Source organism: Aotus nancymaae, unplaced genomic scaffold, assembly GCF_030222135.1.
Source record: "Aotus nancymaae isolate 86718 unplaced genomic scaffold, 86718_ANA_hifiasm-v0.15.2.pri h1tg000029l, whole genome shotgun sequence".
Taxonomy (NCBI): domain Eukaryota; kingdom Metazoa; phylum Chordata; class Mammalia; order Primates; family Aotidae; genus Aotus; species Aotus nancymaae.
Genome location: NW_026988442.1, coordinates 65,337,937 through 65,356,666, shown reverse-complemented (window position 1 = coordinate 65,356,666; position 18,730 = coordinate 65,337,937). Strand labels below are relative to the sequence as shown.

Below are 18,730 nucleotides of genomic sequence, written 5' to 3'. Positions count from 1 at the left end.
GCCGCACTGGACGCTGAGGTCCCACACCCGGCTGTTGAAAGTCACCACGTGCTGGGCCCCGGCTACCAGGACATGGTCTGGGGAGAAGCAGCCTCAAAGGCAGGGTGAATGGAGCCAGCTCCACCCACTACAGTGGGAGCATTCCACCCACTACAGTGGGAGCACAATGCCTGCTGGGCACCCCAATGCCTAGAGCCCCAGCTTAGCCTGTGCTGAGGCCAGGAGTCCCCCTCCCCTGGTGCAGCAGCCAGAGGCCCAGTGATCATCTGCCAGCTTCAGGATGACATGAGCTGAAGGGCTACAGCCAATTTAGCCCTAACGAGGAATCGAGTCCTGAAATCCTGAGACCTGCTACAAAACTGCTGTGCTAAGTAACAAAGCCTGGCTCAGAGGCCACATATTCTATGCTTCCATTTATATCAGATATCCAGTGCAGGCACAGCCATGGACACAGCAGGCAGACTGGCAGCTGCAGGGTTTCATTTCAGGATGATAAAAATGTTTTAAAATCAATTGTGATGAGGCATGCACAACTCTGAATAAACTAGAAGCCACTGAATCGTGCACTTAAAATTCACAGATCGGCCAGGCATGGTGGTGCTAAGCCATCCCAGTGCTTTGCAGGGTTGAGATAGGAGGGTCACTTGAACCCAGGAGGTCAAGGGTGCAGTGAGCTGAGAGCGCACCACTGCACTCCAACCGTGACAACAGAGTGAGACCTAGTCTAAAAAAAAAAAAAAATCATACAAGTCATCCATTTAATCCCAAGGAAGCTACTGGGGGGAAAAAATACATTAAGTGGATGGCCAATGGCTCCCTCAAATATGACAGAGGTGTCCTGCAGACCTGCCCTCTTCAGGGTAGGGAAGAGATGGCCTGTGAAGGAGCAGGTCTGACCAGTCCAGCCAGCGCGGCCCCTGAGTTGTGCCTTCGGTGTGCTTGTGCCCGTGGCAGGAAAGAACCATCCATCGTGCACAGCCAGACACCTGTTGACCAGGATCAGCATCCCATGGGAGGCACTACCAGTCCTGTGGTCATCTATCGGAACTGAGGGGCACAGAGAAGCCCATGGTCACACACACACAATTTGAAGACCAGGCTGTTTTCTACAGCATCAGCGTGCTGCTTAGACATGACTGCACCCATGCTTCTAGGGAGCCCTAGGCCTCCATGTGAGTCACACACAGATAAACTGCTCTTTGCCAGGCCTGGGTACCGTGGCTTCCCCATGGACATAAGGGGCTCCATCATGCATTAAGAACCGTGCATGCCCCTTTCCCATGTGAGCGAGCCACGTGGTTACCTGCATTTCACAGTGAAGGAATCCAAGTCCACAGAGGTTAGCAGACTCACCTGCACCACACGCAAGCTCCCCAGGAGCCCAGAGCCAGTCATTCCAGCACCAGATCACCACTGACCTGTGAGTCTGAACTCAATTAATGCCCTTCCAGCTGTAATGGGAGGTCTGCCTTCTGCTCCAGCAGAGCCCACAGGGAGGGAGCTGGCCTGAAGCTGTAAACCACCCACTGTACTCCTCTGTTGGGCCAGTCTTTATGTTCTGGACAAAAGCAGGATGTGTAGCCTCAGCCCTAGTCCCATAGTACCTTGGGAAGTCCAGTAAGCTCTGGGCCTGGCACTGTGATGCCACGAGCCTCTACAGGCTTCCCTGTGCCCCCACAGTACCTGCCCCTGCATGACCCTGCTGCTGTGCCCATGGGGCAGGGGGCTCCCAGGGAGGAGGGCAGCACAGCCTGGGGCACTCCCAGGGACCCTCAGCAGGCGTCTGAGCCGGTAGAACTCGGCCAGCACGTTGGCCCTGGACAGCTGTTGGAGTGGCCACAACAGCTTCTCCTCCACCAGGTAGCCAGTCACCCATGCCACATCACCCACAGGCAGCAGCAGTGTCACCACCACTGAATAGTTCCTAGAGGAAATGCACGGGACAAGTCGCTGTGCCTGGCCGAGCTGTGCTTCCTTTGGCTGCAGAGGGGGAGCTCACAGGTCTGCAGGAAGAGCTCTGCTGTGGAAAGCATGGGGGTGCCTCTTGGGGAGGGGCTGTCCTTGTTTTAGGAAATCCTATAATGAGGTGGAGGAGCACAGAGGCTGGCATGACAGTGGAGGTGGGATTGAGGCCAGGACAGAAACAACCTGCCCTATTTTGAGGACATAGATGTCTGATGTCATGCCTGATCTGCTCCCTGGGTCTTGGGCAGCATGGGGCCTGTGTGTGGGGATGCCGAGGACAGGAGCCGGAAGGTGTAGGAAATTGTTTTGATTTGCTTTCTGGGATAGAATCTCATTCTGTGTCACAGGCTGGAGTATAGTGGTACTATCTTGACACTGAGATCTCTGCCTCCTGGGTTTAAGTGATTCTCCTGTCTCAGCCTCCAGAGTAGCTGGAACTACATGCACTCATTGCCATGCCCGGCTAATTTTTATGTTTTTAGTAGAGTCAGGGTTTCACCATGTTGGCCAGGCTGGTCTCGAACTCCCGACCTCAAGTGATCTGCCCAAAGTGCTGGGATTACAGGCATGAGCCACTGTGCCTGACTAACAGGTCTAGGAAATGTCTATAGTTGAGGGGAGGATTGGAACTTTCTCAATATGTAGAGTAGGGTCAAGCCTGGGAGATCTGAATGATCAGGGAGATCTCGGCTCATGTGAGGGTGGAGTGGGATGAGGAACATTGCTCACTCTGTTGTTGATGGGCTGGTGGAGGGGGTGCAGGGGCAGGTGGACTCACCTTCTAGGGAGCCCAGAGGCCCTGCAGCTGGGGGCAGGAAGCAGCCTGAACACCCTCCCTGCCAGTTAAATCCATTTTTTGGCACCCTCCATCAGATCCCACTCACCAGGTAGGCGAATAACCAGGCAGGTGATTCTTCAACCAAGCCAAAGCCCTGCCCTGGGAGCTCTTCCCTTCCTCAGCCTACATTCTGACCGCAAGGCGGCAGGAGCAGGAACTTGTATTATGTGAAGTCTTTTCCCCATGATGCAGGTCTAGTCCCTATTCTACAGCTGGGGAAACTGAGGCACACAGAGCCGATGCAGAGGAATCCCAATTAGAAGCAGAGCTGGAGTCCCGACGCTCTATGAGGCCACCAGCATGGAAGAAGGGGGCTGCCTCCCTTCCTGGAGCCCAGTTCCTGGTGGGTCTCATGCCTAGGAGGGAAAAGAATACTGGGTCCCCAGGCCCCTGCTCTAGACTTGGTTCCCCACTTCCATCCACCACTGCCATGTTCTCAAAACAAGGACCAAAGGGGCCTTTTTAAGTGAAAGGGTGATCATGTCCTTCCTAGGTCAGAGCAGAAGCCAGAGTCCTCCCCACCATCCCCCAGCCTTGGGACCTCCCAGTCCCTCCCAGTTGCATCCACTCTCCCTTGCTCACATTCTGCTTCAGCCCAACTAACTTGCTATTAAAACAGGCCAGGCATGGTGACTTTTGCCCATAATCCCAAAACTTTGGGAGGCCAAGTCTCTGGAGCCCAGGAGTCTGAGACCAGCCTGGCTAATATGGTGAAACCCTGACTCTATTAAAAATACAAACATTAGCCATATATGGTGGCACATGCCTGTAATCCTAGCCACTTGGGAGGCTGAGGCAGGAGAATCACTTGAATTTGAGAGACAGAGATTGCAGTGAGCTGAGATCACACCACAGCACTCCAGCCTGGGTGACAGAGAATGAGACTCCGTCTCAAAAACAAACAGGCGAGGCACATCACTCTCCCAGGCTTCTGTGCAGTGGTGCCCCCACCTGGAGCTCTCTTCCCACGCTGGCCCCATGGCTCTTGCTTGAACTGTACCTTCTCAAAGCTGGCCATGGCCACACCATAGGATCCCCAGCCCACCATCTCACCAATGTTCCATCTTTAGCATTTGCCATCTAAGGTATGGCTCAGTGGTGGTAAATGATGAGCAGTGGGCCACACCCAGCCTGCAGCTGGCTTCTGCACGGCCTGCAAGAAAGAAGGGGTTTGTGTGTTTCAAAGATTACAAAACATGCTGGGAGTGGTGGCTTATGCCTTTAATCCCAACACTTTGGAAGGCCAAGGGGGGTGGTGCATTACCTAAGGTCAGGAGTCTGAGACCAGCCTGTAGTGACAAAACCCTGCCTCTACTAAAAACTCAAAAACTTAGCCAGGTGTGGTGCTGTACACACCTGTAGTCCCAGCAACTCGGAAGGCTGAGGCAGGAGAATCGTTTGAACTCAGGAAGCAGAGGTTACAACGAGCTGAGATCACACCACTGCATTCCAGCCTGGGCTACAGAGCAAGACTCCCTCTCAAAAAAAAAAAAAAGATTACAAAACAAAAGGAAATGTGACAGAGCAGAATGGCATGTTTAAGAGGTGACTCTCAGACTCTCTGTAGGGAGCTGTGCACACCCTGCTGTAGATAATTTCTTGGGCTTCATGTCTGTCTCTGAGAAAAACTGAGCTTCCTAAAGGCAGGGGTCAGCCTTGCCCACTGCGCTCCTCCACAGCAGCTCCTAAAATCCTGCCTGCACTGGGACTTTGCTCACGAGGTCTCTGGAGTGAGGAAGAAACCCCAGCTTCCTCTTCTGTGAAATGGGGAGTGAAGAAGCCTCTGTGCGGGGCGGTCAGAGGAGTCAATGAGTCAGAGCGTGTCGGAGCATTCAGCATTGTGCCTGATATGTGGCAGGAACACTGGATGCACCACCCCTAACCCTGTGTTACCTGGCTGTGAGGCCATACAGGTCCAGCAGAGGTTTGCAGAGCCTCTTCAGTGCCAATGAGAATGTGGCCTCAGCCCAGGACAGCATCTGGTGGGCTACCTGGAGAGGGAGGGGAGAGTGAGAGCTGTCTTGGTCATCCTGAGCTGCCAGCCATGCCCCATCCTTGCTCTGACTCACCATCTCCAGGGTGACTTTCACAGCCCCCAGGGCCACCCTGATGGGCCTGGGACCCCCGTTGCCTGGCATCCCAGGCACCCAGGTCTGCAGCTGCCACATGGCATCCTCTGCCTGCTCCCGTGACACCTCCTTCAGGGGCCTAAGTGTCACCTCCAGGTAGAAGTCCTTCACTGTGGCCAGGGGCCCTCCAACTGGCAGCCAACACACACCATGAGGCCTCTGGGCAGGTCAGAGGACCAGCCCAAGCCTCAAGGAGACAGGACCTCTTCCTGAGGTTAAGGTGATGGGGGAGTGGGGGAAAAGGAATAGAGCAGCAGGCACTGGAGATTGCGGGTGAGTTGTCACAGCAGACCTGAGCCACTTCTGCATGGCCTGCTCATAGCTTATCTGGGAACTTGGATTGGGGGAGGGTTTCCACCACTCCTAGAAAGTGATACAAGGCTCTCTGCACCTGAACTGTTTGCACAAACGTGGTTTATGCTGAACCCCTGCTTGCCTCCTAGGAGTCTGACAGTGTGGTCTGCACCAAGCAGCACCTGCCAATGGGGCAGCCCCACTAAACACCCTGGGTCACATAGTGCTAGGACAGCCAAGTGCATCCCATGTGAAGGCGCTGGGACTGGGAGATGGCCCTGGTTCCCCCTGGACTCCTCCCCGGCCCCCTTCCCTGCGCCAACACTCCTGCCTCCTCTCACTGTAGTCAATGACAGCTGTGAACAGCACAGTGTGCTGAGTCATGGAGCACTCTTTGAAATTCACTGCTGTGTGGGTGGCCATGGGACTCTGGCACAGCAGAGAGGATACAGAGGTGACATTCAACAGCCAGTCAGAGGGATGCCCACCCTGGCACTGGGCAGGGTCTTGGGGGCTCTGTGCTGGGCTGGACATTAGCCCTGGATGGTGGAGAGGCCAGAAGTTCTTAGTCCTGCCAGAAGGGCAGTAGCTGTGAGCATTTAATGACCACACGGCCACAGAGAGCTCATCGTGGAACCAGAAGGAGACCCTGTGGCAGTGAGCTTCACAGAAACAAGGCTGTCCACTCAAAAGAAAGCAGGCAGAAGACTGGAGAAAGCTAGTCAGAAGGCATAAGGGATATTAGCTTGGAGACCCTGTAAGAATAAGACAGCAGACCATGTAAAAAAAGAAGGTTGGGCCAGGCACAGTGGCTGACACCTGTAATCCCAGCACTTTGGGAGGCTGAGGTGGGTGGATCACGAGGTCAAGAGATCAAGACCATCCTGGCCGATATGGTGAAACCTCATCTCTACTAAAAATAGAACAATTGGCTGGGCGTGGTGGCACTCACCTGTAGTCCCAGCTACTTGGGAGGCTGAGACAGGAATCGCTTGAACCCGGGAGGCGGAGGTTGCAGTGAGCCAAATTTGTGCCACAGCACTCCAGCTTGGGCAACAGAGTGAGACTCCGTGTTAAAAAAAAAAAAAAAAACCAAGGCTATAGGTCTGTAAGAAGTAAGGCGGGGGTCTCAACACAGCTGGGCTGCAGGCTGGCAGGAAGCAAGGCCACCATTCTGATTGAAACAGTGCCATAGGCCAATGTGAGGGCTTAGGGCCCCGGACTGGGTGTGGATTTCAGTGCAGGGTTGAGCTCTCCCTCCCACACTCACATTCCAGCTGATTCCACAGCTGCTCCAGCCTCACCTGCAGCCGGTCCAGGTAAAGAGGCAGGTGCTGGGTCAGTGCCTGCCTGGCCTGGCTCTGGCCCCACAAGGTGGTGACCACCCAACCACTCACCTGCATGACCTCCAGCCCTGCCTGGGACAGCCAAAAGAGGAGGCCTGCCACGCCATCCGGGGTGCCTGCCGTCTATACCTGGTCAGGGAAGCAAAGGCAGAATCAGGGTGAGGTCCAGGGCAGAGAGAGCCCCAGACTCCCCTGCCCAGGGTGGGATGCCTGGCAAGTGGGGGCTACAAGCCAGGCCAGAAAGGGAGCTCTCTACCCAATCCTTGCCCCCTGTGCTACCCACCAGGTGCTGGAACCTTCTCACAGAGGCATCCAAGCCTTGAACCTTCTTTTCTAGCCAGGCTAGCACCTGGGAACCAAATGCTGCAGTCCTGGACTGTTAGGACAGAGAAGAGGCTGGGACTCCCTCGGGGCAGCATAGGAATGAAATAGACAAAAGGTCTCGGTGCCAGCAGCGGGTGCGGGCCTCACCCTGGGGCCGTGTGCTCTGGTTTCTGGGCACAGATGGACCCAAAGGGCTCGAGGTTCCTGGCACTGTGGCCTCTGCCCAGAGAGAGAATGGTAACCCCTTCCCTGTGTCCCAGTCCAGGCCCTCTCACCTCCACATGGCCCAGCAGGCACCTCTGGCAGCCGTACGCAGCCAGCAGGAGGCTGTGGTTGGCAACCTGCAAGGTCAGGCATCCCAGGGGCTGGAAGGGCTGCCTGCCATTCCAGAACAGGACTTCCACCTCTGCTGACTGCCCATGGGCACATACCCGCAGCACCACACTCTCCTCTGCCCCCTGAAGCCAGAAGAGGACCTGCTGGGGCACCCTGATGTTTCCAGCTGCCTACTCCTCCACCGCTTTCCGTAGCTCCTTACTGCCCCAGGCCAAGCCTCAAAGCCCTAGGACTTGAGAACCTGAAGCTGCACCACCTCAATCAACCTGCTGAGCCACCTGAAGCCCCCTCTTCTGTACCCTTCCCAGCAGCCTCACCTAACATGGCTGTCAGTGAAGAATGCCATGCAGTCCTGACAGGGTTTCCTGAGCATTTTTTTTGAGACAGGGTCTCACTGTCACTGAGGCAGGAGTGCAGTGGCACCATCACAGCTTGCTCCCAGCAGCTGGGACACAGGAGCGCACCACCGCACCAGGCTTTAAGTAGAGATGGGAGTCTCACTATGTTGCCCAGGCTGGTCTTGAACCCCTGAGCTCAAGCGATCCTCCTGTCTTGGCCTCCCAAAGTGCTGGGATTATAGGTGTGAGCCCCTGGGCCCCGTCCCAACTTCTGAAATCTTAATGCCCAGACCCCTCTCCTTTCTTGAGCCAATGGGGGCCGTGACCCAATGAGCCGAGCTGGGGTCCAGCCACCACTCACTTTCCTCGTGGGACACAGAAGCCTGGAGACAGCTTGGGGCCCTGGACATGGACAGCCTCACTTTCTTCTCCCTGTTGTCCACATTTCCCTCCAACTGGACCAGGCTTTGAGAAGCTGAGGTGGAGACACGTCCCAGTAGGCCAACCCGCTGAGCCTTGGAGCCGCGAAGCTGGGAGCGGGAGGGCAAAGTCCTGAGTGGAGTCTGTCCCAGGCCCTGTCCCTGGTCTCTGTCTCCTGCCAGCCCCAGGCTTAGGAGGGGGCTGGCTGAGGAGGCTGCAGTCAGACCTGTAGGAAACAGGGAATAACCACACCCAATCTCCAGGGCACCAAGTTCCCTGTGCCACATCCCTCCCGAAAGGCTCCCAGTGTCTCATCATAGAAAGCACCTATGAGAATACTCAGAGCCGGGCACAGTGGCTCACTCCTGTAATCCCAGCACTTTAGAAGGCTAAGGTGAGCAGATCACTTGAGCTCAGGAGTTTGAGACCAGCCTGGGCAACATGGCAAAACCCTGTCTCTATCAAAAACACAAAAATTAGCCAGTTTCTTAGCAAATAGATTTAAACAATTTTTTAAGTATCCATCTAGGCCAGGCACAGTGGCTCATGCCTGTAATCCCAGCACTTTGGGTGGCCCAGGCAGGTGGATCGTGGATCATGAGGTCAGGAGCTTGAGACCGTCCTGGCTAACCCGGTAAAACCCTGTCTCTACTAAAAATACAAAAAATTAGCCAGGTGTAGTGGCACACACCTGTAGTCATAGCTACTTGAGAGGCTGAGGCAGAAGAATCGCTTGAATCGGGAGGCGGAGGTTGCAGTTTCAGCATGGGTGACAGAGTGAGGCTCTTTCTCCAAAAATAAAATAAAAATAAAAATAAAAAAATCTAAGAGCCCACCAACCCAGCAGCAGCCTCCACAGGGCAACTTAGAGATGGCTTCCCAGACCTCACGCAGACACTCTGATTTAATTGGTTTGAGGGGGCACCCCGGTCACTTGTGTTTCTAACATTCGCAGTTCCCCGGTGTTTCTGCCAACATCCCAGGCTTTCCTAGTTTGCATAGGAACCACTGCAAAGGTCTAAGCAAGTTCAAGGAGATGTGGGTAACACCTGGCATAACACCCCAGGCACTGAGCAGTTTACCTAAATCCCTGCAGGCACCTATCTTTGGGGCATGGCAGGGACCAGGACCAGGACAGGTGTCTAGAATGGGGTGGGGGAGAGGCTCAGAGGCCCCACAAGAACACAAACCTGCAGGAGGCCCTGCAGGGAAAGGAGCCTCAGCTACCCTGTATTCTACTCCAGACACTGCAGCTAATAAGCTGTGCACCCTTCAGTAAGGGCGGCACCCTCTCTGGGCCTCAGCTCCAAGGTCTGTGAAACACACAGAACAATGGTTCACAAAACTTAGAAGGACTTAAAAGTGTGTGTGTGTGCGTGTGCGTGCACGTGTGTCTGTTATGGGTTGAATTTGGTTCCTCACATATGTTGAAGTCGTGACCCCCCCATACCCGTGAACGTGGTATTTGGAAATAGTTTTTCTGCAAATATCAAGATAAGGTGGGACCACAGTGGATGAAGGTAGGCCACACACCCAATGAATGCTGTTCCCAGGAGAAGGCCATGTGAAGACACCACCCAGAAGGCCACCACGTGGGACAGAGGCAGAGACTGGTGCGATGCCACCATAGCCAAGCATTGCCAGCAGCGACCAGAAGCTAGAGGGGGTACGGAAGGATCTTCCCTAGGACTTTCAGAGGCAACGTGGCCCTGCTGACAACTTGATTTTGGACTTCTGGCCTCTAGAACTGTGAGACCAAACATGTCTGTTGCATTAAGCCTTCTGGTTGGTGGCAATTTAATACAGTAGCCCTTGGAACTCAATGCAGCGTGCTTACTAAATGTGCAGAAGCACATTGATCTCTGAGGAGATCCAAGTTGGTAAGAAGGTACAGCCTAGGACTCCTGTGGAATTTCACAGAGCATGGTGTGATCCTGCCAGGCAGGTGGGAGCAGGGGACAGTCTGCAGACCACACAGAGTCGGCCTCAGCCCCGCTGGCTATCACTGAAGAGCAAGGACCCCACATGCCTCTGTGCAGCCTGGGAGAGTGCCTGACCTCCCTGAATCTGTCCCTCATCTGTCCTGGGGCCACTGGGTTGTGGGGAGGAACAAAGAAGGCTGAGAAAGCCTCTGACCACTCCACAGACCCCAGAATGGAGCCAATGAGGAGGCACCGGAACAGCTGTCCCAAATCTGGGACGAGGAAGCAAGAGGACCAGTCACTTGCTGAGTGTCCACCACAGGCTCATCCCCAGGCACCTAGTTCCAACGGGCATGGGGCTTACAGATTTGAAAGCAGCCAGGAGCCTGGATGGGAAACAGGAAGTGACCATCAGTCCCAGAGAACAAGAAGCTTGGAAGGAGAAGTTCCTTTTAAATGGCCACAGCTGCTGGACTATCAACCCACACATGCCATCCTCATCCAGCTCCAGATGCCAGGAAGGGAGGGAATTCCCTTCTCACAAGCACCTACTATGTGCAGATGTTGTACAAATGTGTTTTCTTCCTAAAGATTCTGCAACGGAGAGGTTAAATGTTCCCATTTCACAGTGGGGAAGACTGACGCTCAGCAAAGGAAAGTCACAAAGTCAAGTTCACCCAGCCAGGGAGACGAGGCCGATGGAAACACCTAGAGAGCACCTGCTATGTTACGTGCCTTGGCTATGCAGGCAGTGGGAACTGCTATCCAGACCCCCAAAAACCACCCTATGAAATACCTGATCCAAGATGAGGAAATAGATGTTCAGAGAGGTTCCTTGCTGGGATCGCCTGGCCAGGTCAGGGCAGAGTAGGCATTGGAGGCAAACTGCCCCTTACTACTTCCCAGGGCTGCTGGGAGGCAGGAAGGGGAGGAGATGGGGCCAATAATGGCTAATGACAGCAAATACTTACGTAGTGGCAGTTTTCTATCAGGCACTGCTCTAAGCGATCTATGCCTATAAACATATGTAATCTTTGCAATATTAACCCCATTGGAGATAGGGCCAGTGCAATTATTAAAACCATTTTACAGGGGAGGAAACTCAGGTGCCAGGAGGCAGCTGGGCTCAGATTCAAACTTGGGCAGCCCAGCTACTACCTCTCCATTATAGGAAGGAGTGGGTGTTGGGCTGGTGGAGGAGCTGCTTTGTCTTGGCGCCAGGCCTAGCCTGGAGTTCAGCAGGTGTTCCCTGCCCTCAGAGTGATGCTCTGGCCCCATCCAGGGTGCTCGTCTGCAGTTCCTCAGGTGGCCACTAGATGGTGGGGCCGCCCAGTCAGTGAGGACCTGCTGGCCAGGGAGGAATAGGAGGGAAGTCCTGGCATCTTCCCCCAGGGACCGTCAGCCTGGTCCTGGCCACCCACCTACAGATCCCCGGAGAAGTCAGGCGAATGAGGCCTGCTGTGGTTTCGGAGGGTCAGGCTGAGGTACAGGACGTGGTCTGGGGCTGGGGCAAGGGCCAGCTGGCAGTGGGAACACAGCAGGAGCCCACCCTGGCCCAGGATGTGCTCCCTGGAGACCAAGAGGGCCTAGGATGAAAGAAGAGTCTGGGTGTCAGGCAGGCATGGGGTGGGGTGGGTGGGCAGTAAGAGCTGCTTCTCCTCACCATCCCCTGCACCTGGAATACCGCAGCAGCTGTCACCTGCCAGCCTCCACACCTGCCCCTGCCCCAGCTAACCTCTAAGAAACGCAAATCAGGGCCAGGCGTGGTGGCTCACACCTGTAATCCCAGCACTTTGGGAGGCCAAGGTGGGTGGATCACAAGGTCAGGAGTTCAAGACCAGCCTGACCAACATGGTGAAACCCCGTCTCTACTAAAAATACAAAAATTAGCCAGGCATAGTGGCGCTCGCCTATAATCCCAGCTTCTCAGGAGGCTGAGGCAGGAGAATTCCTTGAACCTGGGAGGTGGAGGTTGCAGTGAGCTGAGATCACACCACTGCACTCCAGCCTGGGTGACAGAGCGAAACACTTTGTCTCTGGGAAAAAAAAAAAAAAAAACAAAACGCAAATTAGACATTGTTCCCTGCACTTAAGAGAAGCCGGGCTCTGGCATGGCCTGTGGACTATTTCGTCTTCGCAACCTCACCTCCCTCGCTCCCTCCATAAGGGCTGCCCCGTGGTCCTCAAGACAAAGTCCTGCCTCAGGCCCCTTCCCTCTGCAGGGCTCACCCTCACCAGTGAGACCCGTTTTCCAACACCCTGCCCCCTCTCCCTGCTTCCTCCCTGCTCAGCATTTACCACGCACTGACCACAGACCAAACAGCTCTAGTTTGCTGTATCTTCCTGGCCCCACTGAATGCACCACCCAGGAGGCCAGCACCTGGGCTGTCTCTTTCACTACCCAGTCCCTGAACCTGGAGCACAGCCTGTCATAGGTAAAACACATACATGTTTTCTGAATGAACAGAGGAATAGGTAAGGGGTGGGAAGCGATGGTTCGACGCTGAATCTGGCTCACTGCCAACTCTTATATATACTTTTACTGGAATATAGCCATATACATTCACTTACATATCATCTATAGCTGCTTTCACAAGACAGTGATGGAGTTGGTAGTTGAAACAGACTGAATGGTTCATAAAGCCTAAAACATTTACTATCTGTCCCTTTACAGAAGAGTGTCGGTCCCTGGAATACATGGATGGATGGTGGATACATGGATGGTTAGTAGATGGATGATGATAGATGGATGGTGGGTGGATGCATGGATGGATAGTATGGATGGATGGTGGAGGGATGGAAGGATGCAAGGGAGGGAGGGTGGGAGGGCAGAAATAGGGGGATGGATGGAAGATGGGAAGGAGGAAGGAAGAATGGGTGAATGAATGGATGGGTAGGTGGATAAAAGAACCAATGAACCAGCTACTCACCCCAGGAGGGGATAGGGGTTGAGGAAAAGGGGTCCCAACACCTCTCTTCTGAGGCAGTCATGACAACAGCAATGCTAACTTCTGTGCCAGGCACCAAGGCTGAGCATTCCTGCATCACATCTCTCTTAACTCTCACCATCACCCTACATCCTGGGGGCCTACATCCTGGAACTTGCTGCTGCTTCCATTCCTCAGATGAAACACTGGAAGCTCAGAGAGGAGATGTGCCCTGCCCAGTCACCCAGCAGGCAAATGGCAGAGCCACCATACTGGTGTCTGGCTGCCTCGCTCACACCTTGCCTTCTGCAGGCACCACCCTCCATACTGCCCCATCACCATGGGTCCCTGGTCCTCCAGCTGCCCCTTTCCCCAGGGCAGACTCACCCTGGGCAGGTCACAGAGCCCCAGTTGGATGGAGTGCTACAGCCAGTGTGCGTAGTCAGTCTACTTCTCCCCAGAAGCTCTGCCGGGCACAAGGGGCCCTGAAGATGTGCTCCAGCATGGCCTCCATGATGATCTTGTCTGGCTGAGATGGCCGATGCCTCTGGAATGAGAGGGCCTATGTATCAGGGGCTCATCACGTAAGAGAATGCCCATGGCCAGCTGCAGGTGGAGACCCTCACCTAGCAAAAACATGTGCCAGGAATCCACTATCAGAGCCCTCATCTGCCACAGCACTCCTTTACACTCTGGTGCAGAATTTTCTTCTTTTTCTTGAGACAGTCTTGCTCTGTAGCCCAAGCTGGAGTGCAATGGCACAATCTCGGCTCACTGCAACCTCCACCTCCCAGGTGCAAGTGATTCTCCCACCTCAGCCTCCCAGATAGCTGAGACTACAGGTGCATATCACCATGCCCAGCTAATTTTTTTTGTATTCTTAGTAGAGACAGGGTTTCACTATGTTGGCCAGGCTGGTCTCAAACTCCTGACTTCAAGTGATTCCCCGCCTCAGCCTCCCAAAGTGGTGGGATTACAGGTGTGAGTCACTGCTCCCTGACTATGGCAGGATTTCTGCTGTGAGCACTTAGGGGGATGGGCCTAAGAGCCTCAGGAACCCAGATGGGAGGCCCAGAAGAGGAAGGGGGATTCCAGGGCCAGTTCTCCCCAGTTCTCCATGGGCGGGTTCCTCCCCGAGGCTCTGCAGAACACTGCTCGGCCCCATGAGGAGCCCATCAAGTAGTGATGGTGGAGGAGACCTGGTCCCTGATGTCTCCAGGAACCTGAGCTCCTGATCTCCCTCCGCTCCGCCCCCTCCTGAGAAGCCCACTAGCACCCCACCTCCTTCCCCATCTATTTTTTTTTTCTTGTCTTCCAGAGCCCTCACCACATCCCAGGTAGGAAGGGAGTATTATGCCCGTTTCACAGGTGAGAAAACCAAGGTGCACAGCAGGGAAGTGAGTTGCCCAGCATCCCATAAGCACTGGAACTCAAGACCACACAGTCCCAGACCCCACGTACCTGCCCCGGGAAGGCAGCCAGGCAGCCATCCCAGGGGGTGCTGTGTGCTGAGAACCAGAGGACAGCCTGTGACTCTGCAGAACCTGTTTGTCCAGGTGAGCTGCAGAGTCACAGGCTGTCCTCTGTTCCAGGTAAGCTGTACCTGTGTTGAGATGGGAGGGCAGTGGTGGTGGTAAGGGGGAGACAGGGGAGGAGAGAGGCTAACGGCACCCCCACACCCCATTTCTGTTGGGAAATGAGAGGCTAGGGAGGATGGAGAAGCTAACACTGCCCTCCTGCAATATCCCTGTAGAGGAATTAGGATGGAGGGTGAAGAGATTGCCCTGCCCCTCATCTCTGGAAGAGCCCAGAGCTGTTTCCAGGCTTCAGACTGAAAGTATCTGGATTAAAAAAACCACCTCATCCCCAACACCCAGACTCAGCATTTCCAAAAGCAGAAAGCAATCGCATGCCTCCATGCGGCCTCCAGGGCCAGCAAGATCTGTCCCTACCCAGCTGACCTCATCTCCTGGTCACTCGCCTCCACCAAGCACTCTGCCCCTGTCTTGTTCCCTTTTCAGCTCTCCCTGAAGCACCCGGCTCCTTTCCACCACAGACATCTTTGCACATGCTTTTCCTGCCTCCTCCAGTGCTGCTTCTACAGCTTTTCACAAGCTTGGTCCTTCCCACCTCAGGGTTGCCTCCCCCATGAGGCCCTCACTGACCACCCGCCTACAGTAGCTCCCCCAGTTACTCTCAATCTTATATACTCTTTTTTTTTCCTCTCTCTCTCTCTCTGAGATGGAGTCTCCTGTCGCCCATGCTGCAATGGCATGATCTTGGCTCACTGCAACCTCTGCCTTTTGTATTTTTAGTAGACAGGGTTTTGCCATGTTGGCTAGGCTGGTCACAAACTCCTGACCTCAAGTGATCCGCCTGCCTTGACCTCCCAAAGTCCTCAGATTAAAGGCATGAGCCACTGTGCCCAGCCCATCTTTACTGCATTATGGTGCTTACTGCACCTTCTGATTTTTAAATTCATTCCTTGGCTTGAATTCTGGAGAGCGTCTTTTGCCTGCACAAAACTGGCCTATTGTCCTTCCTTTCACAGATGGAAAAACTGAAGGTTCAGGGAGGCGATGGGAGACACCAGAGGCCACCTAGCCAGATGGGGTGCCCAGCTGCTCACTCAGTCCCCAAAGCTACCACTAAACAGGCAACTATAAATGATGAATTGGAGATGCCCGGACCTGTTTCCCACATTAAAATGTCAGCTGTCCTCAAACACTGCATGGTATACAGTAGGTGCTTAATGAATTATTGATAAAGGGACAAATGAATGAAGGACCGTGGAGATCCCAGGCTTCAGAGAGCTGTGATTCTGGAGAAGTCTTTGTCACTGATGTACATGGTCTCCTCCTACCTGAGGTGCCCAGCCCCCTAGGCTCAGCCACGTAGCTCCTGGCTCCTGCCCCCGCCAAGGGCGCCTGGGACATCCTCGCTCACCTGCCGGCTCTGCCTGCCACCCCTGCTCTCAGCAAGGCCACTTGCCTCAGCTTGCCGCCAGGAGACATTGAATAGGTGAGCCAGGGCCAGGCAGGCAGCCAGCTTACTCTTCCCCAGTCATAGGGAGAAGGAGACCAGCACCTGGGGAGGGGGACAGACTCAGCCAGGGGCCTTACCCAGACAGGCTACACCTCTTTCCCACCTGCACAGACCACCATCTCCATCAAGGTCAAGGCTGCAAGGACAGATGACATTGAGCACAAACCCAGCCCTGTGCAAGGCCCTGGGAGAGCTCAGCCCATTTCTCAGAGGAGGACATCAAGGCTTGGAGAGGAGCGGAGGGAGTGAACACATGACAGATGAAACTGGAGGTCGCCCTCCTCTTCCACTGTCTTCCCTAGCTCTGTGGCTCTAGGCAGGTCACAGCATCTCTAAGTCCTTCAATTTCATCATCTGAACACGGGGCTATTAATATCACTGAGCAGATTGGAGGCTGAGGTGTGGGTTGACCCACAGCACCTATCATGGGATAAGCATTCAGGGCCTGTCAGCCACCGTCACTGCCATGCCTGTCAAGGTGTTGTCGGGACCCAGGTCTCCTACTGCCCTTCTAGTGATACTGTGGGACATGGTGCAGACTTCTTAGCCTCAGGTAAGACTCCTCGAGCAGGGGAGAGCCCCAAGTACCCTGCTCAGCCTGCAGGGTGCAGTTCAGCTTTGCCCCAGGGTGACCTTCAGCCCTGACACCTGCCTGGTTCCTGCCATCCCAGCCGATAACTAGGCCGTCCCGGTGGCTGCCTCCTGAATGCTCTGAGGACAGGTGGAGGCTGCAGTGTCGAGGCAGGGGGAGGGGCAGCGGGTGGGTGAGCTCCACTGGGCAGGGGAGGACACACACAAAGGGTAGGCCATGTGAGCTGAAGTCAGCAGCTCCAGCCCCAGTGTAGTTCAGAGGACTCTCGGCGGCCACTGCTGCCAGCTCAGGCAGGTGGCCACTTGGGGCCACACGTCCAGATAATTTTCACAAAATTTGGAAGCTATGCGCTCACTTTCTCACCATTACCACTTGACACCCTGCACTGTCCCTGTGGGAATCCCCATTACAATGAGACTTCAAGGATTCTCCAGGAGGTGACATCTGCCTCCCCAGCCCTCGTACCTGGGCTGGCCTCATGATGTTCTAATAGAATTCGGTGAAGTGACCGAGTGAGTGCCAGTACTATGCCCAGGCCTTAAGAGGCCTCACCACCCTTCCTCCCTTGAACCCCTTCCCAGCCACATGAGAACCAACCCTGCTCGCCTTTGGGCTGGTGCCACCTGGGGTTGGAGGGAGCCTGGTTTCAGCTCACGATGTCCGAGCCAAGCTGACAGCCAGCCCCCGAGCAGGTCAGGTAGCCCAGCCAAGGCCAGCAGAGCCGCCTGCTCACCCTACAGACCTTGAACATGTGGAAGACCGGAAAAGCTGCCCAGGTAACCCACAGCCTTGTGAGCAAGGACCAATGCTTGCTTCATGCCACTGAGTTTCGGAGCAGTTTTTTACCATCTTGAATCAAGATCTAATGGGAGCAGCTCCAACCCCTAACAACCTGCATCGCTCTTGGGGGCCTCACATGCATGGGTGACCTGTGCCCTCTCAGATTCCCCGTGCCCCCATGCCACCCAGTCCTATGCTCTCCTTCCATCTCTGGGTATGACAGGTGGTACCCCATAGCTGAGTCCTCGCAACAGTCTGCACACCCTGGGTCTTCTTCCTTTGTCCCCCAGGTGAGTCAAGCTGCCCTGACCTCCTGCATCACTTGACGCCACCTCCTGAGGCACAATCCTGCTTTCCCAGACCCCTACAGCAGGAGGCTGCCTGGGGGCCCTTTGTGCTGTGGTGAGCTCTGAGCTCTGTACAAAGGGCACCCACCTGTTAAGATGTGCTGCAGGGAGCTGTGCCCAGAGACACTGGCACTGGCTGGTTCTCAGGGCATCACCCAGTCACTGGTTCTGGGGAGGCTGATCACATGCAGGGCTGGAAGCCTCTTCCCTGCCACCCGCTGACCCACCACGTGCAACACTGACCGCAGTGTGGGGCTGCAAGCTGTGAGGCTCACCAAGGGTGGCAAATACACATGCGTGCACGTGCATATATACACACACCCATGCACACAGGCATATGCACATGCATGCGCACATAAGGCATGCACACACAGGCATACACATGCACACATGTGCATACAGGCATGCACACATACACAGGCATACATACGTGCAAATACAAGCATGCACACATGCAAGCACGCATGCACACATGCACAGGCAGACACACACGTGCACATACAGGTGTGCACACATACACAGGCACACATACAGGCATGCACACACACACAGGCATACACACACATGCACACTGCCTTGGCCTGTTGAGGACCTGCTCATTTCCTCTGCCTTCCAGGGCACACAAGTGGCAAGTGTGATGCTGGGAGGATTCCATCAGGCCACCTGGCAAGCCGTGCCCCCGGGCTGGGGTCTGCACTCTGTCTCTGCACCTGGTGGGTTCGGGGTTGGGCTCTTCTCTGTGCCCAGGGGGTTTCTCATACAGCAACTGACAGTCTGCATGGCTGCACAGACCATGAATGACAGCCCCTTCCAGGGATGCCTGTTCCTGGAGGACCCTGGGTCTCATAGCTGCCATCGGGGCTGCATTGGCACTTACCTCCCCTGGCACCATAACTGCCCAGGGATGCCACCCCTCCCACACCCTGGCCCCTTCTCACTGCCCAGTCACACAGGATAAGCCCTAGCTCCTCTCTGTGGCTGAGACCCTGCGTGCCCTGGGTCCCCCAGCCCTCCTGCCTCACTTACCTTCTCCCCACTCCAGCCACGCTGGCCTCCCTGATGCTGCTCCACATGAAAAGCTCATTTCCACCCAGGGCTTCCGCCTGAAGTGTCTCTGCTCAGATCTG

General features: G+C 55.0%; 1 long non-coding RNA gene across 2 annotated transcripts in view; it reads left to right on the top strand.

Annotated features, from left to right (window-relative positions):
• The window catches only part of LOC105732768 (uncharacterized), a 73,670-nt gene that overhangs the window by 45,211 nt on the left and 9,729 nt on the right, over window positions 1-18,730 (top strand). The window contains exon 4 of one of the 2 annotated variants that reach the window (XR_010344604.1): window positions 955-1,756. The exons of the other annotated variant lie outside the window; for it this stretch is intronic. This is a non-coding gene — a long non-coding RNA (uncharacterized LOC105732768). Of the gene's footprint in view, window positions 1-954; window positions 1,757-18,730 lie in introns of those variants that run through there. 2 annotated transcript variants of the gene reach the window in all.